Raw genomic sequence first — 16,121 nt, forward strand, 5'->3', positions numbered from 1 at the left:
TAAAATCAAATGGTTACAATTATTTTTTAATTTGTAGGCTGTAGCTTTTTAATGATTTAAGGAAAAGGTGAGAAGGGGTTTAAAATTTTTTCTCTCCTCAGAGGCCCAAGTCAAGGCGAGCAGACTATCTTACTTTGATACACCAGGTTTCAGCCAAAAATATCTTGACTCAATTACTTCCTGAGGCTTCACTCCCACAGCAAAAATATGGTGAGAGCTGTCACTCTGACCCAGTTATGTGATCAAGGAAGGCCTTGACTGTGACCAAAAGGCACAGACATAAAGACCAAGCCTCCAGGAGGCTCTGGGGAGCCAGGTGGCAACAGAGGAGCAGCCAGACTTGAGCAGAATGCAATGGCGGTGGGGGGAGATGGGGCGCGGGGCATTACAGGCTATGCTGTTCCCTCAAACCAATCAACAACAGTCAAGTGCAGCCCTGGGGCCCAGTGGGAGAATGCAGGGCTTGGGTCTAGCTCACAATCACTTCCCCTCTCGGAATCTTGGCTGCCTTAAGTCTCAAATGAAAGTTATACAGGAGAGCTCCTTTTTATATGTAATGAGCTCTCAACACTTTGCTTTTTGCTGTTCTAGTATTAACTGTTACCCCCATTAAGGTCTAACAGGCTGGGGATGCTTTGTAAAGGGTCTTTCCTGATAAAAGGAAAAACATAAAAAAGAAATGCCAGTCAAAATATCAGATAGGTCTGCCACAACCCAAACCCATAGTCAGCATCTTATGATTAGCATTTATGTGTTCAATAATACTTACTGACCATCTGCTCGATAGAAGGCACAGGGCTGAACTAGAACTAAAGGATAATCAAGAGAGACTTGGTCCCTAACCTCTGGAACTTCCAGTGAGGCAAGAGCCAAAGAGAGCACCTTTCTCTCTTCTCCTGCAAGACACTGCCCTTTACAATGTCCAGTGTCCAATGGCTGGATCCTACATAATCCAAATTTCTCTTAATCACTAAATCTTCTACCTACAAATACATCTTAAGCTTCTCCCAACTATTTCAACAAATGGGCATTTAGTTTCTTAAGTTCTACATGTAAATACCTTCTGTATAATTTTATAACTCAATCACAAATCCAGCACAAGGCTGTTTTTTGTTGTTGTTGTTGTTTTAAGTAGGTTCTATGCTCTGTACAGAGTCCAACGCAGAGCTTGACCTCATGCCCCTCAGATCAAGACCTGAGATGAGATCAACAGTCCGACGCTCAACCAACTGTGCCACCCAGGTGCCCTGAGGTTGTATTTTTTAAAAATACACAAAATGGTGGCCCGCAGAGGTCTTGGGCAAGTCATATGAATGTTCTGATTCTTAGTTTTCTCTGTTATAAAACTGGGGAAGTATCCCTGAGTGACTCCTATTTCTTCCAACTCTTATTATAAGATTTTCTGATCATTGTGTGCTACTAACCTTTAAACAACACCAACTAGAAAATGTCTATAAACTTAGAACTCAGTATGCTGGGATTCATGGCAGACCTGTCTCCACAATTACTTAAAACCGTTCGAGCTATCACTTCTAACCTGAGAAAAGTAAACAAGACTCCAAGTCGAGAAAGAACTTGTTTGACTGCTTTCCTTGCCCCCCAATTATCAAAGCAACATTCTCTTAAGTGTCTGGCTCCCAAAGACCTTTAAATGTCTCAATTCAGCCTAGCATAAGCAGTATTTCATCTGATTGGTAACTGTGTGGCAATATTCCTCTTTCAACTGTTGCCTGAACCTTAATGCATTGATTTTTTTTAATTGAACTATATCAAGCATACAGAAAAGTATAAAAAACCATTGATTTTTAAAGAGGACTAAATAGGTCTCTTCATAGGGTTCCTAGTATGTGCCAAACACCATGGTTGTGGTGGATACAAAGGTGAGCCACAGATGAAAACAGACAGCTAAGCGAATAAGTGCAATAATGTATATAAATTCCAGAATGTGCATAATTCAGGCATGACATATAAGCCTTTCAAGTGTATCACTGTAGGTAATATACTCAAACAAATACACTGGTACTCTCTAGTTTACGAAAGGTTTTGCCTTTTTAAAAATTCATTCCCAGCTCGTTATCTGAAATTTAAAGCCCATTCTCCCCCAACACACACGGGCATAAATGTGGTTAGGTTTCCAAGCCAACACACAAAAGACCAATTTAACACTTAACGTATCTGAAACAATATACATGGGCCCTGCAAAGTGAGCAGAAAACATTAACGCAGCCTAAGAGAACTGTGAGTGATCTGGTCATTTTGAAAGCTGGAACTTAAGGGTAAGCAGAGCTAGGTTAATGAGGGATGCAGATGGAGTGGTGAGGAGGTGCCTGAGGGCTTTAAGAAAACTAATCTCGGGAACTTTGAGACTAAGAGCCAGGTAGGCCTCACTTTGGTCACATCCAGGTGCCTCCACTTAAAAAAATGGATGCCTTTAAACAGGTTATTCAATCATTCTTAGCCTCCCTGTACCGATCTGAATGTTGGGCACAGAGTAAGCATTCAATACACAATAAAGTAGTTTATACATTTTTTTTACTTGCATGAAACTACATAGCTCTCCTCTTCTTTGGCATAAAAGTACCCTTAACGCATAGCTGGGTTTATCATTCATTGTCAGAAAATGTTTAGCTTCCACATAAAACAAAACCAGATTTTTTAAGTGTCTAGATAAGAAACGTACAAGGAAGAAGACTGCTGAGTGTATATGAGAAAAGGACAGCCTGAATTAAAATGAAATCACTGAGAAGGGATGGAAGATAGAGGGAAAAGACAGATGTGTAATGTATAGGATGTATTAGGATCCTCCTGGTAAGAGATATGAGAGGGAATTCCAAGGAATTTCCAGGGACTTATGGGCTGTCTACACAATGAGGCGAAGACAAGAGGGATCATAAATAACAGTAGTGACAAGCCCTGACGGGGTGTCGGCGCACGTACACATACATGCACGCGCATGCGTGCTCATGCAATCCTCACAACCTAAAAAGTACGTGCCACTATTATCCTCATCTTACAGAGGAGGAAACCACGACCCAAAGAGATCGAATAACTCGCCCAGGATCACTCAGCTAGTATAATAAAGCAGAATTCAAACCCACAGACCCTGGTTCCAGATTTGGAAGTCTGAGCCACTACGTTATACTGGTGCTTTTGTAGCAATAGGAAGCCAGCCATTTGCATACGGGGGTTTCCTGCATCAGAAGAGCATAACTTGAGTAATATCAACAAAGTTTCCACTTACAAACATCTAAACATTACGTAATCATTTACAGATTCCCTCGCAACTTTCAGTATCTGAGGTAGGAGTGGGTAACATTTATTGAATGCTGCTGAATCCCAGGCACTGCCTGAAGTTATTCCCTATGTTCTACTCATTTAACCCTCACAAAACCACCTTTGTGATAGGCGCTATTAAATCCACCTTACAGCTGAGAAAAACTGACCAATTATGAGCCCAAAGTCACAAAGCCAGCAAGTGGCAGAGGACAGCCTTAGACCCAGTTCTTCCTGGTTCCAAGTCCAGGCTGCTTTTCACAACACATCTGGTATACTCAGATCCAAACACTGTGAACATGGGACATGTTATCTAACAACCAGGTAATAAAAAGCAACAGTAAGCCAAGTTTGATTTACACTGTCAAAAGTATTTCATAAGAAAGTAATGAACTCTAAATGTTTAGGACAGCTAAATGAACCCAGTCACCTGTTTCACCCCCATCCCAACAAAAACCAGTCCTTTCAGATCCTCTTTATTACCTAGCCATCTAACAACACCAGATACAATACAGGTGCACGAGGCATGTCTCAGAGAACCAAAAATTGCTTCAGAAGTATTACTCCATAAAACAGGATAGACACAAGTAGCATAGTTTAAAAGCCAATGTCAGCAAACAAATAAACAAAAAAACAAAGAGGCAAGAGACAAGACAGTAGAAAGGGTTCTCTGAGAGAAGCGTTTTCCAGTTATACTTCAGTAAAGCTGGGGGTAGGGGAGAAAGAGTAGATAGGATGTTTTTGTTTTTAGTGCCAGAGAGCTTCAAATCTGAATTTCAGGTCTGCCATTTACTAGCTTTGTTTGCTCATCTGGAAAATGATGCTGTCATGATCTAACTCCCTGGCTGTTAAAGGATTAAATACCAAATGCAAAGCACATACAATAGCTGACCCATGAAAGTTTACTAATCTTGAGTCTCATGCTCTCTCTCCTACCTACTTGCAAAGATGTGCTGCACACCACGGACCTGAGAGACATAACCCGTCCCGAGCATACGTAACCAAGAGATCACAAGACACTTATAAAACGCTTTTCTCCTTTTCTCCAAACCCATGTCCTGTTTCCCATATTGCCCCGTTTACCTATTTCTTCTGAGATACTTACCTCTCCTACCATCTTGGTGTCACCTCAGGGATGGGTAAACTAAGGGGCTAGTATCTACTATTTACATTTCTATCACCCAAAGAGTTAAGGCTACCTATATGAATATAAAAGAGACATACAACAGAACCATTCATTAGAGCAAGGACTTAATACATGTGACATAAGATCTGGTGGAAGACTGAGGCAGGGAGACTATATTGTCTGCCCAGAAAAATGGACAGCAACCTAAAAGAAGCAAATAACTTGGGCCTGAGCTTTCTTTTCTCTTTTTTATAAAAGGAAACATATCAATTCCTGAAGAGGAACATTAGTAATTTGCCTGAACTTATTTACTAAGTTAGTGACAGGACCAAGAATACAACCAAAGTCTTCCAAAACACCAGACCTTTCACAAAAGTGTACCTCTTTATATAAGACTCGAGGATTTAATCTGACCAAATCCCCATCAGCAAAACATTCCCATTGAGAATGTCTACAAATTGTATATATCTACACAGGACTTAGCATTCATTCAATAAAGACCCATGTGCCCACTGTGAAAGGCGATATTATAGTGAATGAGATCGTTCCTGGCCTCAAGGGCCTTGGGACTGTACAGAGAGAGCCAGCTTACTAAAGAACTAAGGCATAAAGCCAAATGTGATGCCCTACAAAAGAGGATTGCATACCACCGGAGCACTACGTGTGGACGTGTGTGTGTGTGTGTGTGTGTGTGTGTCTCTTGTTGGGGGTGGGTGGGATCAGGAACATTTGAAAGGACCTTGAAAGGTAGAGAATTTTGACAAATGGTGAAGAGCACAAGACACGGGCCAAGTCCATTAGAAAAGAAGAAGAATGCAGAAAAATAGAAGAAATGTTTAAAACCTGAATGCAAAACAGTAAATAATCTATTTTGGCACAGTGCAGAAGGGGAAAACTGGGAGAAGCAACTGAAAAGTTGAGGTCTTACCATGGGGAGCCCTGAATGCCACTCTAAGGTGGAGTTTAGACAATTTTCTGTATGCAATTGGGACTGACGAAGGCTTATGGTCAGGACAATTCTATGACCTGAATCCAGTTGCAAGACTATTCAATGTCTGTGTGGAGGACAGACTGGAGGGAAAGGGCTGGAGGCAGGGAGACTATGTTAGAGATTGCTGGGATCATGCTGGTAAAAGAAAGCTGGGTCAGAGGCAGGGACTGGTGAGCAGGCAAAGGTGTAAATACTGGGAGGGAGCACTGAGAGCACAGGGCAGACTGCAGTCTGTGGGTGGGGAGAAGGGAAGGGGAGGAGTCAAGATGAGTCTAAGGCAGGGGTCAGCAAACTTTGGCCCACACACCAAATCCCGTCTGTCTCCTATTTTCACTTGTCCTCCTGTCTCCTATATCACTTGTACAGCTTCTTAGCTGTACAAATTTTTATATTTTTAAGTAGTTAAGGCAAAAATAATATTTTGTGACATGTGAAAATTCAAATTTCAGGGTCCATACATAAAATCAGAACACAGCCACACTCATTGGTTTATATATTGTTTACATTTGCTTTAGTTCTCCAAAAGAATTGTATAGTTGTGACAGGGGCGGCCTGGCCCTCAAAGCTGAAAATATTTACTGTCTTTCCCTTCGCGGAAAAAGTTCTCTGACTGCTGATCTAAGAGGTTTCGAGGGTGGTGAAGAGAGATGGTATTAAGAGGAACAGAGAAATCTGCCATTGGTATGGTGGGGTCAGAAAGATAACAATTTTGAAGCAGTTAAATGGGAGGTGTCAATAAGAAAGTCAGTTAAGGGGGCCCAGCAGGAACTGGAAAGACCACCCTCCATGGGGCTTGGGCATCTGCCACTCTCCCTGCCTTGTACACTCTCCTTCTAGATCACCACATGACCTGGCTCCTACTCATTATTCAGGCCTGAACTCCCATGTCACTGTCCAGGAGGAAGCCCCTCTCCCATCCACTTCAGCATTCTCTACCCATTACCTTATTTTCTTTATTGCACTTATCACCACCAGAAATTATCTTATTTATGGACAGGTGTGACATCTTAGAAGGCAGGCTCTTTAAGGAAAGGCCTTGCCTTTTGTTTTCTAAAGCATCCCCAGTGCTTTGAATCATGCCTGAAGCTGCTCCACAACCCGAGTTCAATGAAAGCAAGTCATCTGCACAGTTTTAGGAACAAAATGACTCTTGCCATTCACAGCAGCTTGGGGAAAAGTCTTCACTAGGGGAAAGGGAGAGATGAGAGGCAGAGAAGAGAGCAAAGACACAGAAAGGAAGGAGAAAGGTACTATGTTTCAGAAGCCAGACAGCAGTGCAGCTATGGGGTATCTTTCAGGAAGAGGGTGTTTAACAGCTTCATACGTCTTAGATAACAAGAGCAGGAAAAAAAGGGTTAAAGTGTGACAGCAAGAAGGTCACCAGTGACCTCAAAGAAGGCTCAATGGTGTGGAGGTGGCAGGTTGCAAAGAATTAAAGAATGAGTGAGTGGGAGAAACTGAAGGCTTTCAAGGCATTAGGCAGAGAGTGGGCAGAGAGAGGAGAGAGGGGCTCCAAGGGGAGCAGCAAGTGAGGAGGGGATCCTTTTTTTTTTTTTTTTCATACAATGACTTAAGTCCCATCATGTCACTGCCCTGTTTTAAATCCTTCAATTTCCCCTTTTATATTATAAGGCCCAAAATAATATGGCTCACAAGGCCCTGCCTAATCAGGTTCTGTCTGCCTCAGCAGCCTGAATCTTTATCCTCTGTTCCAGCTGCAGTGTTGGTACCCCAGGTCCTTTGCACATGCTGTTTCCTTTGGGAAAAAACCCTCCCCTTCCTCTTAGCCTGGCTAACTCTTTTACCCTTCAGATTTCAATCTTTCAAAAAATATATACCAGAGACACCCCTCCGCTTTGTACTGCTTTCAACCTCTATAGAAAACTAAGACATCTCTCCTGGTACTTAGCATAATTATAACAAATAGCTGTATAATTGTTGAATTATTGTGTTTTCCACTAACAAGGAAGCTTCCTGAGGGCAGGAATCAGGTCTTCCTCTCACATAATACATGATTTACAGGTAATTATTAAATAAAGGAATAAACATGAAAACCTAAAAGCATTTTTAATCTCAGCCAGTTTGTGCATCTCTAGTGGCCAACTTCCTAAATCCACATCAAGTGGGCTTACAACTTACATTCCGGCCAGTTGGTTTTCTCTGACCTCCCCCTCCCACTTCTAACCAACTTGAGTGAATGGTCCTTCTAACCAAGTAAAATGATGGGATTCTTTGGGGATACCGCCATATATCAAATGATTTTTCCAATTACACAACTAATACATGGTTATTAGGAGACCTACCTAGTTTTACAGAATGGCTTTAACTGAAAAAAACAAAAAACAAACAAACAAAAAAAAGCCAGAATATTAAATTTAGGCATTATGCATCTAACTTCTTAGATATTAGATGAATTAGCCCTAAAATGAGTTTGCAGGTATACAGTAAAAGATCCATTGCATCTCTTTATTATATAAATCACATCTGTCTGTCTCCCTGTGTGAGATCTTGTTTAATAACAGAATTTTTTACTGGGAAAACATACATTTGACAGATTGTTTTCTCCTTATTTTTTTACTTTGCTTTTTCTCTCACCATAAATAAAAGATTTTAAATTCCACTAATTGAAAAAAAATGCTATGAATTACAGCCTTCCTACAGCTTGAGCAAATTAACAGTGCAAATAAGTCTGCAGACATAATTGTGCTTAATTGAATGAACTGTTGTCAGTTCTAATAGCTGGAGGCCCTTTAAATCACTATTAAAAACAACAGCTGCATTAATTACAAATTGTTCTTAACTATTTCTACCTCATATATACATTCAAACTTGTCGGAATTACCCAATACACCTGAAAATGATAAACCTAAATTTATTTTTTAAATACCTACAGGTCAACCTATTCATCATTTGAGCTAGACTTCTCTTCCACAAATACAAAGTAGGGAGTTTTATTGTCTTTATCCTCCTCAAATGGGAAGATACAGCTAATTTCTTTGCCATCCAAGAACATGGAATGAAAAGATCAAGCTCTACTCCAACTATGTGGCAACTGTTCTTGAGAATACAAATACAACACTGAGAAGGAACTAAATGCCTATTTAAAATATGATTAGGAGAAGGGCGCCTGGGTGGCTCAGTGGGTTAAGCCTCTGCCTTCGGCTCAAGTCATGATCCCAGGGTCCTGGAATGGAGCCCCGCATCAGGCTCTCTGCTCAGCAGGGAGCCTGCTTCCCTTCCTCTCTCTCTCTCTCTGCCTCTCTGCCTACTTGTGATCTCTGTCTGTCAAATAAATAAATAAAATCTTTTAAAAAAATAAATAAAATAAAGTATGATTAGGAGGAAGGGCCAACTTTTTGTACCATTTATATTTTGGGTAAACTTCGCTTTTGGAAAGCACATATATGGAAATAGAAACTGATAAAACAGCATTCAGGAGAAACTGAATATATATTTCAGAGTTCCTTCAAACTCTTCTAATTGCTTAAACAGCAAAACTCCCTAACACATCATCTGACTTACAAGATTTTTAGTGTCACACAACTCTGAAGACACCATTTTAAAATGGGTATGCCTGTGTTTCTGCCACTTCCTAAGTAAACTCAATCAGTGAGAGCAACACAGAACCTTTATATTGACTTTCCCAGAAAGTCTAATACATTCCTACTGAATTATATACCTTGCGTGACCTTTTAAGTTAAACTAAAGGCACCTTTGTTTCTCATTTTTCCTTAAAAATACAGCAGAACCTAATGTATCACCTTTGGTGCTGTCTACATAATAAACTCTAAATTTGAGAAACTGCCTACTTTAAGTGCCTAAACTTTTTTGATTTAACCATTTCTAATTGAAGTCTTTCTTAATACAGAATGTTTCAGCTACTGTTTTGTATTTAATAGGTCCCCCTTCCCTACCATCTTAAAGCATCCTGAATACAATCTGAGCTCTTTGCTTTCAGCCCGAAGTATATTCACCAATAAAAAATAAATAAAAATTAAAAAATAAAGCTAACACATGTTTAGCTTACGCCATGCACCTGGCACTATTCCAAAATCTTCAGGCGTAGTCACTCAATCCTCAAAACAATCTTACAGATAGGAAACCTTTTTACTTTCATTTTATTGATAAGGAAACAAGCTTAAGTTGCCCACATTATCACTGCTAGGATCAAAACAAACAGACTGGCTCCTGAGCCACCAAAAACACAGATTACAAAAAACAAGGCGAAAACACAGTAACTCCATTTTCCATCTCGAGGTGTAGTAAGTTGAGACTGATTTAGCCTTTCCCAGCTGGGTTCAAGTTATTCCTAAGTAACTCTTTCCCTGAAGAGTTAAAGCACATCTTATGAGCAAAGATTTCCTCACTGGCTTCTCATTCTGAAGAAAACCTCTTCTTTGAGCTTGTCCTATTGCAATCTTGACAGCAGCTTCTTACTCCATCCCCACCCACCACTTGCGTACCTCCCAAAAGCCCAACCACTAGAGTTGCCCTTTTCTGCTAGAGACCAATCTATCCTGCCCTTTGCAGTGTATGCTCCACAACCCAGCCTCTTCTTAATGGCTTGGTCATCATTAGCAACACCAATTACCATCCTGTGTTGTGATGGTAACTAGGGTATTTACAATGGCATTTGCCCCTCCACTAAATGGCATCACCCAGACTGTTTCACTTTTTGAGTTATGGTTCTGCTTTTCATTCTGCTTCTCACTCACTTCCAAGATAAAAATTAACACTGCCTGTCTCAGAGAATGTATCTTCTTGGAGTCATCCTCTTAATAACTCCTGTCTCTTAGGTTTGTAGTTAATCTCCCACTGACTTGAACACCAGTTAAATGGGCTGTCAAGAAACTCTTTATAAGTAAGCAAATCAAAGTAGGTTTTTCTCTACTATCGGGAAAGCACATATGGATTCCATGACGTCTCTTGTGGCTCAAAACATTTCCTGCCTCCTAGAAGTCTTCTGGATAGTTGATTAGGGGTGGATAAGTAAGAAATACTTTCTGTGACAGGGAGGAAAAGGTAAGGTGGGTTGAAGCTGATCCTTTCAGCGTTTCACAGTTGTTTCATTTGCTAATGATATTATATGCTTGAGCTCAAGAATTAGGAATGGCTCCCCATTCATTCAACACAGACCACTGCCCCTGACCTCACACTGCTCAAAGACTTGAGGACAGCCTCAGTCTTCACAATCTGGCCCCATCCTACATGTCCAGCCTCACCTCCTTCTGCTGCCTCCCCCTATTCTGCTCTAATCACAGTGGCTGCCTCCAAGTTTGTCACCCACACCACATACCTGGCCGCCTCTGCATGTTCCATCTCTGCCTAGATTCCCTTCTGATCCCTAGACAAGAGGAGAACTACTCACTCCTCAAGGCCCAACTCTAGTGAAACCTTTTCAAAAAAGCAGTGGCCAGGGCTTCAAGCTAGGTTTAGCTTTCCTCAGGGGTCCAAGCACTCTTAATTCCAACCTCTATTACAGCATCGCCCACATTGTGTGACAGTTCTATACAACAGGCTTATTTCCATATAAACTGTCTTATTCATCTACCAGAAATTAGTAGGTACTGCAGAGATGTTTGCTTATACAGAGCTAATTAATCTGTAACATAAAAAAAACGGAGGAAAGGTGTGCCATGAAGGTTCCTAGGAAACATTCTACATTCCCAAAGTAGGACTTACTTTTTTGTATGTGTAAAATCTACAACTGAGAAACCCTGAATGAACAGCTTCAAGGTTCGTCCACTAGACTGTAAACTCTACAAAGACAAGGATTTTTACATGTTTTGTTCAGTTTATTCACACCCTGAGATTCATAGCAGGGGCTCAACAAGTATTTACGGAATGAATAAAGGAATGAACAAAGTGTTGAGTGAATATTACTGTAAAGTAAACTGGGTTACCACAGATTACAAATATCCTAACAAAGACCAGCTCTGTCTTTTGGCTAAAGTAGACTTAAAGAAATTTTCATTTTTCTTCTAAAGCAGGTCTTGCCTAGGGACTGGGCAATTTATTCACAGAGCACCAAGGAAAAATCTGAGCCCATTGCCAGCTGCTAAGAATCACAGATCATAAAACCTCAGAAGTAAATATATCATGGAAACGAACTTAATGTTTTATGCTTTCTTGTTGCCAAAAAAACTGGTGCACTTCAGAAGGAAGAATACTCACAGGAGGTAGTTTCCTGCCCCTGAAACCCGGTCACTTCAACATGGCAGCTGTTTAAAACTCCATGTTACCATCGGGTTTTCAAGACAGGAAGCAACAGTGGCACACCTAGCCGAGTACAGGGGAGAGCAAGAAGCAGAGAGGAAACAACATGCCGAATGAGAACACAGCTTGGAGGTTAGCCCACAGAGTACAAAAACAATGAACAAATTTCTCTAAGGTCTCCCATAATGTAATTTACCTGTCCATGGTAATTATGAAAAAAAAGAGAAAATGAATGGCATAGAAACGGATAGTACCTTCTCTGGTCACCAGCTGCTCCCCCTTTTTCCATCACTAGTTCTTCTTCCAATTTTAAGGACTCTTACAGAAAAGAAAATTGGTAAGATTTGATTGTCTTTAAATGGGAAAGGGAGTAAACCATGGATGACTTTTCTCCCTTACTTTCCTCAATTTCCTGAATTTTCTAGGAGTGTTCCCTCCTGTTATGCTAAGAAAACTATTCTTACGTTCAAAAAACCTGCAGAGCTGAAAAGTTTATGTTCTAATAAGAAAACTATATTAAGTCCTTTACCCAAAAAAAATTAATAACAAAGAAATCAGTAATACCAAACCATCCAATCTTTTCACTCAATAACCTTAACCTCTTTACTCCTCAACTACTGGTATATCTAACAATTTATTTAAAATATGTTTCCATAACAATTATAATTTGTGTGGCACGTCAGTTACCATGTGTTATTTACCTGATTTTCCCCCAACAACTTTCTGAAATGGTGAATACTCTGATTTCCATTCTACAGATGAGGAAAACTGGGAACTGAAGGAAAGCTATTTGCTATGACAGATCCCCATATCTTCTTGTTCCCCACCTGGCATTCCAAAACAGAATTTTTCAACCCCAGCGCTACTGACTTTTGAGCCAGGTTATTCTTTGTTGTATGGGGCTGCCCCATGCATCCTAGGATGTTTAGCAATATCCTTGGCCTCTACCCACTGGATGCCAGTAACACTGCCTCCTCCCATCCCACCCCACCCCCTAAGTTATAATAACCAAAAATGTCTCCAGAAACTGCAAATATCTCTTTGAGCACAAAATCATACCCAGTTGAGAAATACTGGTCTAAAAGAATCCAAGAGGTTCTTTTTGGCATCTCTATTCTATGACAAGGCTCCATATACCACTGAGCCACAAGAAATCACAAAGCATCAGATGTTGCTTGTTCAGGGACACTGAGTCAACCAATTCCCCATTCACTTGAAACAATTTTTCAAAATGTGGAAATGAACAAGAAAAATTTCCTTGTACAAATAGTCACATCTCAGTGGTTATATTTTCTAAAGGCATATTATCTCATTAGAATACAATAAGGAAATACATAAGGAAAATATTTAAAATATGTGTGTATGTAGGGGAAAAAAACACTTATCAGAGGAGTTAGAAAACACAGATCTCGGTCTTTTCTAATAGTTATAGATCAGGGTTCCTCCTATAAAAGTGAATATAAACCTACACATTCTCAATACTTGCTTCAGCTGGGTTTCTGTCCTAATATATGCATGACCTAAAGCTATTTAGAAGAAACTGAATGATAACTTTGAAACATCACTACAATTTGTGGCCTGCAGTTGAAACCACTAGTGTTTGTGAACCCAGAATCTAAACTGGCAGACCTAACAATCTTGACTTAAAAGCACTCAGTTTAAGTTTCTTCATGACATTTAATCCGAGTCTCTGTTCCTGCAAAAGCAACTCCACCCTCAAGATTCTTTATTTTTACAGCTTTTAAACAAATGCCTGAGTTGCAAAAATTCTGCAGCCTAATTCACCTTAATACCTTAATCTGTAAAGGGTGGATACCAAAAGACTAGAAAGATAATCAAAGTATAGCATTAACCAAACTGATACAAAACTGCTTAAATTATAGCAAATTGAAATGTAGTTATATAAATTATATTTTGGAAATGTTTGAATTATTTTTATCTATATATGTATAATTTATTTACCCTCTATCATTTCCCAACGGTTGTAATTAGTATATAGTGGAACTGGGAATCAGTGTGGAGTGTGTCATCTCACACTGCAATCCTCAGATTTAATTTATTAATTTATTAATTTAATAATTTTTGCAGCTATTTAGAGAAATTAAGATACAGTGAAAGAGCTTAGTTAATATGATATATTGAATTAAGAAGAGGTTGTGATTATTCCTATTCATAAATGTCCACAATCTCTCAGTATGATTACTTATGCCTTTAAACATGATCTGGACCTATATACATAGACATTTTTCTCCATAATACACAGTATGCTGTACCCCAAATGTCTAGTACCGTTATGGTCTCCATTAACCTTCACCACAAAGTACAAAAGAACACACTGATCCTTCAGTAAGGACTCCCTGGTCTTAAAAAATACCAGAGTCACCAAAAACAAAAGCGAGAAACAGCACAAAATGGGGTTTTGGAAAGGGAGGAAAAAACATTTAATCAATGTAAAATGCTAATCTTAAAAAAAAATTTTGCACTGTGTATATGCCCATGATTTGAATCCTTTTCTTAAAAATTTGCCAACAAAGACTCCATGATCACATCTAATTGTCTGCATTCTACTCGTCACTTAACTATATAAGGTTTTTAATGCGTTTCTCCTAAAAGCAATGACAATTATACACCGCTGTGAACTACTGCCATGAGAGAAAAACCTATGGCTCGTAAAAAGAAAAAAGGAAAAAAAAAAAAAGTTAATAGCATATATTCAACGGGGGCAGAAGACAGACCGCTCACAGCTACGTATTAGAAAAAGTGGCAGGGTCCTCTTCCCAACGGACACACAAGAATTCACAGAAAATACAGTTTTTTGAAAAAATGAGAACACCTGCAATAATCACACCTTTTATCTAGTCTCCCTAAAAAAGTTCCTTGGTAAAGAGACATCCAAGGAGCCCATATCCCTGGAACCTTGGGGTGTGACTTGAGAGGGGTGTTTACTAGCCCGGCTAAAGCGACGTCTTCCTCTGAAGCTTGGCGACCACTCGTGGAATGGGTGAGGAGTAAGACAGCAGGCCAGAGAGCAGCCCCAGTTTCAGTTAATCAGTCCCACTACAGTAGAATTCGCGTTTCCCCGGGGCTCTCTCTCACTGTTCCTCTTCCCTGGCCCTCTTCGCCCAGGACGCGTCCTCTTTAGCCCATCTCGCTGGCTGCCTAGGGCCAGGGTCCCAAAAGAACGTAAAAGGGGAGGGGGCGTTTCCTGATTCCACAGAAGACCCTCTCCTAGCCCCAAACATGGCCCCAAAGCCCAGAAACTTTCCCTGGCTGGGATGGCAAAGGAGGAAAACGACGACGACCCTCGGCCTCCGTACGGAGGCCAGAAAACCTCCTCCCGCCCCCGACTCCCCCCCGCCCCACGACAGTTCTGCCAGAGAGCTGGCGGTCAAGTTCTCGGTGCAAGGGCGAGGGACGTCAGACCTCAAGCCCGCGCCTGTATCGCTGGGTGGTATAAACAGGATGTCAGCGCGTTCCAGGCTTGTTTATGAAAACTTGGTGTGTGCTCTGGGGGAGGGGGCGGCGAGCCTTAACCTCCCCCCCCCTTCCCGGCCTGGGGCCCCCGCCCCCCAACCTCCGAGCCACCCGCCGGCTCAGCTCGGCTGGAAATCCCCCGCTCCCCGCCCGCACCCACACGCCCCCAGCCCTCCCAGGCCCCCAAGGCTCCGCGCTTGCCGAGTGGCCGGGGGTGCGTGGCTCGCCGAGGGCAGAGAGCGGCGGCCGCGTCGCCCGCCAGCGCCGGCTCTGCGCCCCTCGCCCGGCCGTCCGCAGCCGCCACAGGGTTCTCCACCTCCCCTCCGCGACACTCACCACTTCCGTGTGCGCCTAGGCTGGGGTGGGGGACTGCTCCGGGTCACGGCGCAGGTCCCACTGCCTACTCGCTCAGCAGCCAGCCCCGAAGGGCCCCGGCGTGCGCGCGCCAGTGGGCTGAGGAGGGGGCGCGGGAGCCGCCACCAGGGCTGCGGCGCAGGCCCGCGCTCTCTGCGGCTGCTAGCTACTCCGCCGCCGCCGCGGCCTGCGCTCCGCGACGTTCCCGCCCCGCCCCGCCGCTGCCTTCGCCCCGCCCCGCCGCTGCCTCCGCCCCGCCCCGCCGCTGCCTCCGCCCCGCCCCGCCGCTGCCTCCGCCCCGCCCCGCCGCTGCCTCCGCCCCGCCCCGCCTCCGCCTCCCAGGCCGATGCCGGCTCCGCCTCCTCGTAACGTCACGAGCGACAGCCCAGGAAAGAGTGGGCGGAGGCCGCAAGGTAGGCGTAGGCTCCGCTGCGCAGCTAGTCCCTGCACCTCCAGTATTCCCGCCCGGTCCCCATCTAGTTTCGCTCATGCCCCCATCCTTTATTCGCTGCTTAACCGCGCCTTCTGGAGACACCAGTCTAGGAACGAGAGTTGTGCCAAGGCAGACAGTAAAATTGTCAGGTTTTGGCTACAGGTTTATCCTTCCTAAGTTTGGGGTGCCCTCCACCACATGTTCCTGCACCGCGATGCCCTTATCACAGTCGTCTGCCCGTTGTCAGGATAGAG

At 42.5% G+C, this 16,121-nt stretch overlaps 1 protein-coding gene across 2 annotated transcripts in view; it reads right to left on the reverse strand.

Moving 5' to 3' along the window:
• The window catches only part of JAK1 (Janus kinase 1), a 123,180-nt gene extending 107,559 nt beyond the window's left edge, over positions 1-15,621 (reverse strand). Inside the window, exons 1-2 of one of the 2 annotated variants that reach the window (XM_032844862.1) lie at positions 15,417-15,621; positions 11,565-11,669 (exon numbers count right to left, since the gene is read on the reverse strand). The gene's annotated coding sequence lies outside the window, so the exon portion shown is untranslated. The remainder of the gene's footprint in view (positions 1-11,564; positions 11,670-15,416) is intronic. The other variant, XM_032844863.1, reaches the window with a different exon arrangement.
• Positions 15,622-16,121: the final 500 nt, after the last annotated feature.

This window comes from Lontra canadensis, unplaced genomic scaffold, assembly GCF_010015895.1.
Source record: "Lontra canadensis isolate GAN:19392208 unplaced genomic scaffold, GSC_riverotter_1.0 scaffold158, whole genome shotgun sequence".
Taxonomy (NCBI): Eukaryota; Metazoa; Chordata; class Mammalia; order Carnivora; family Mustelidae; genus Lontra; species Lontra canadensis.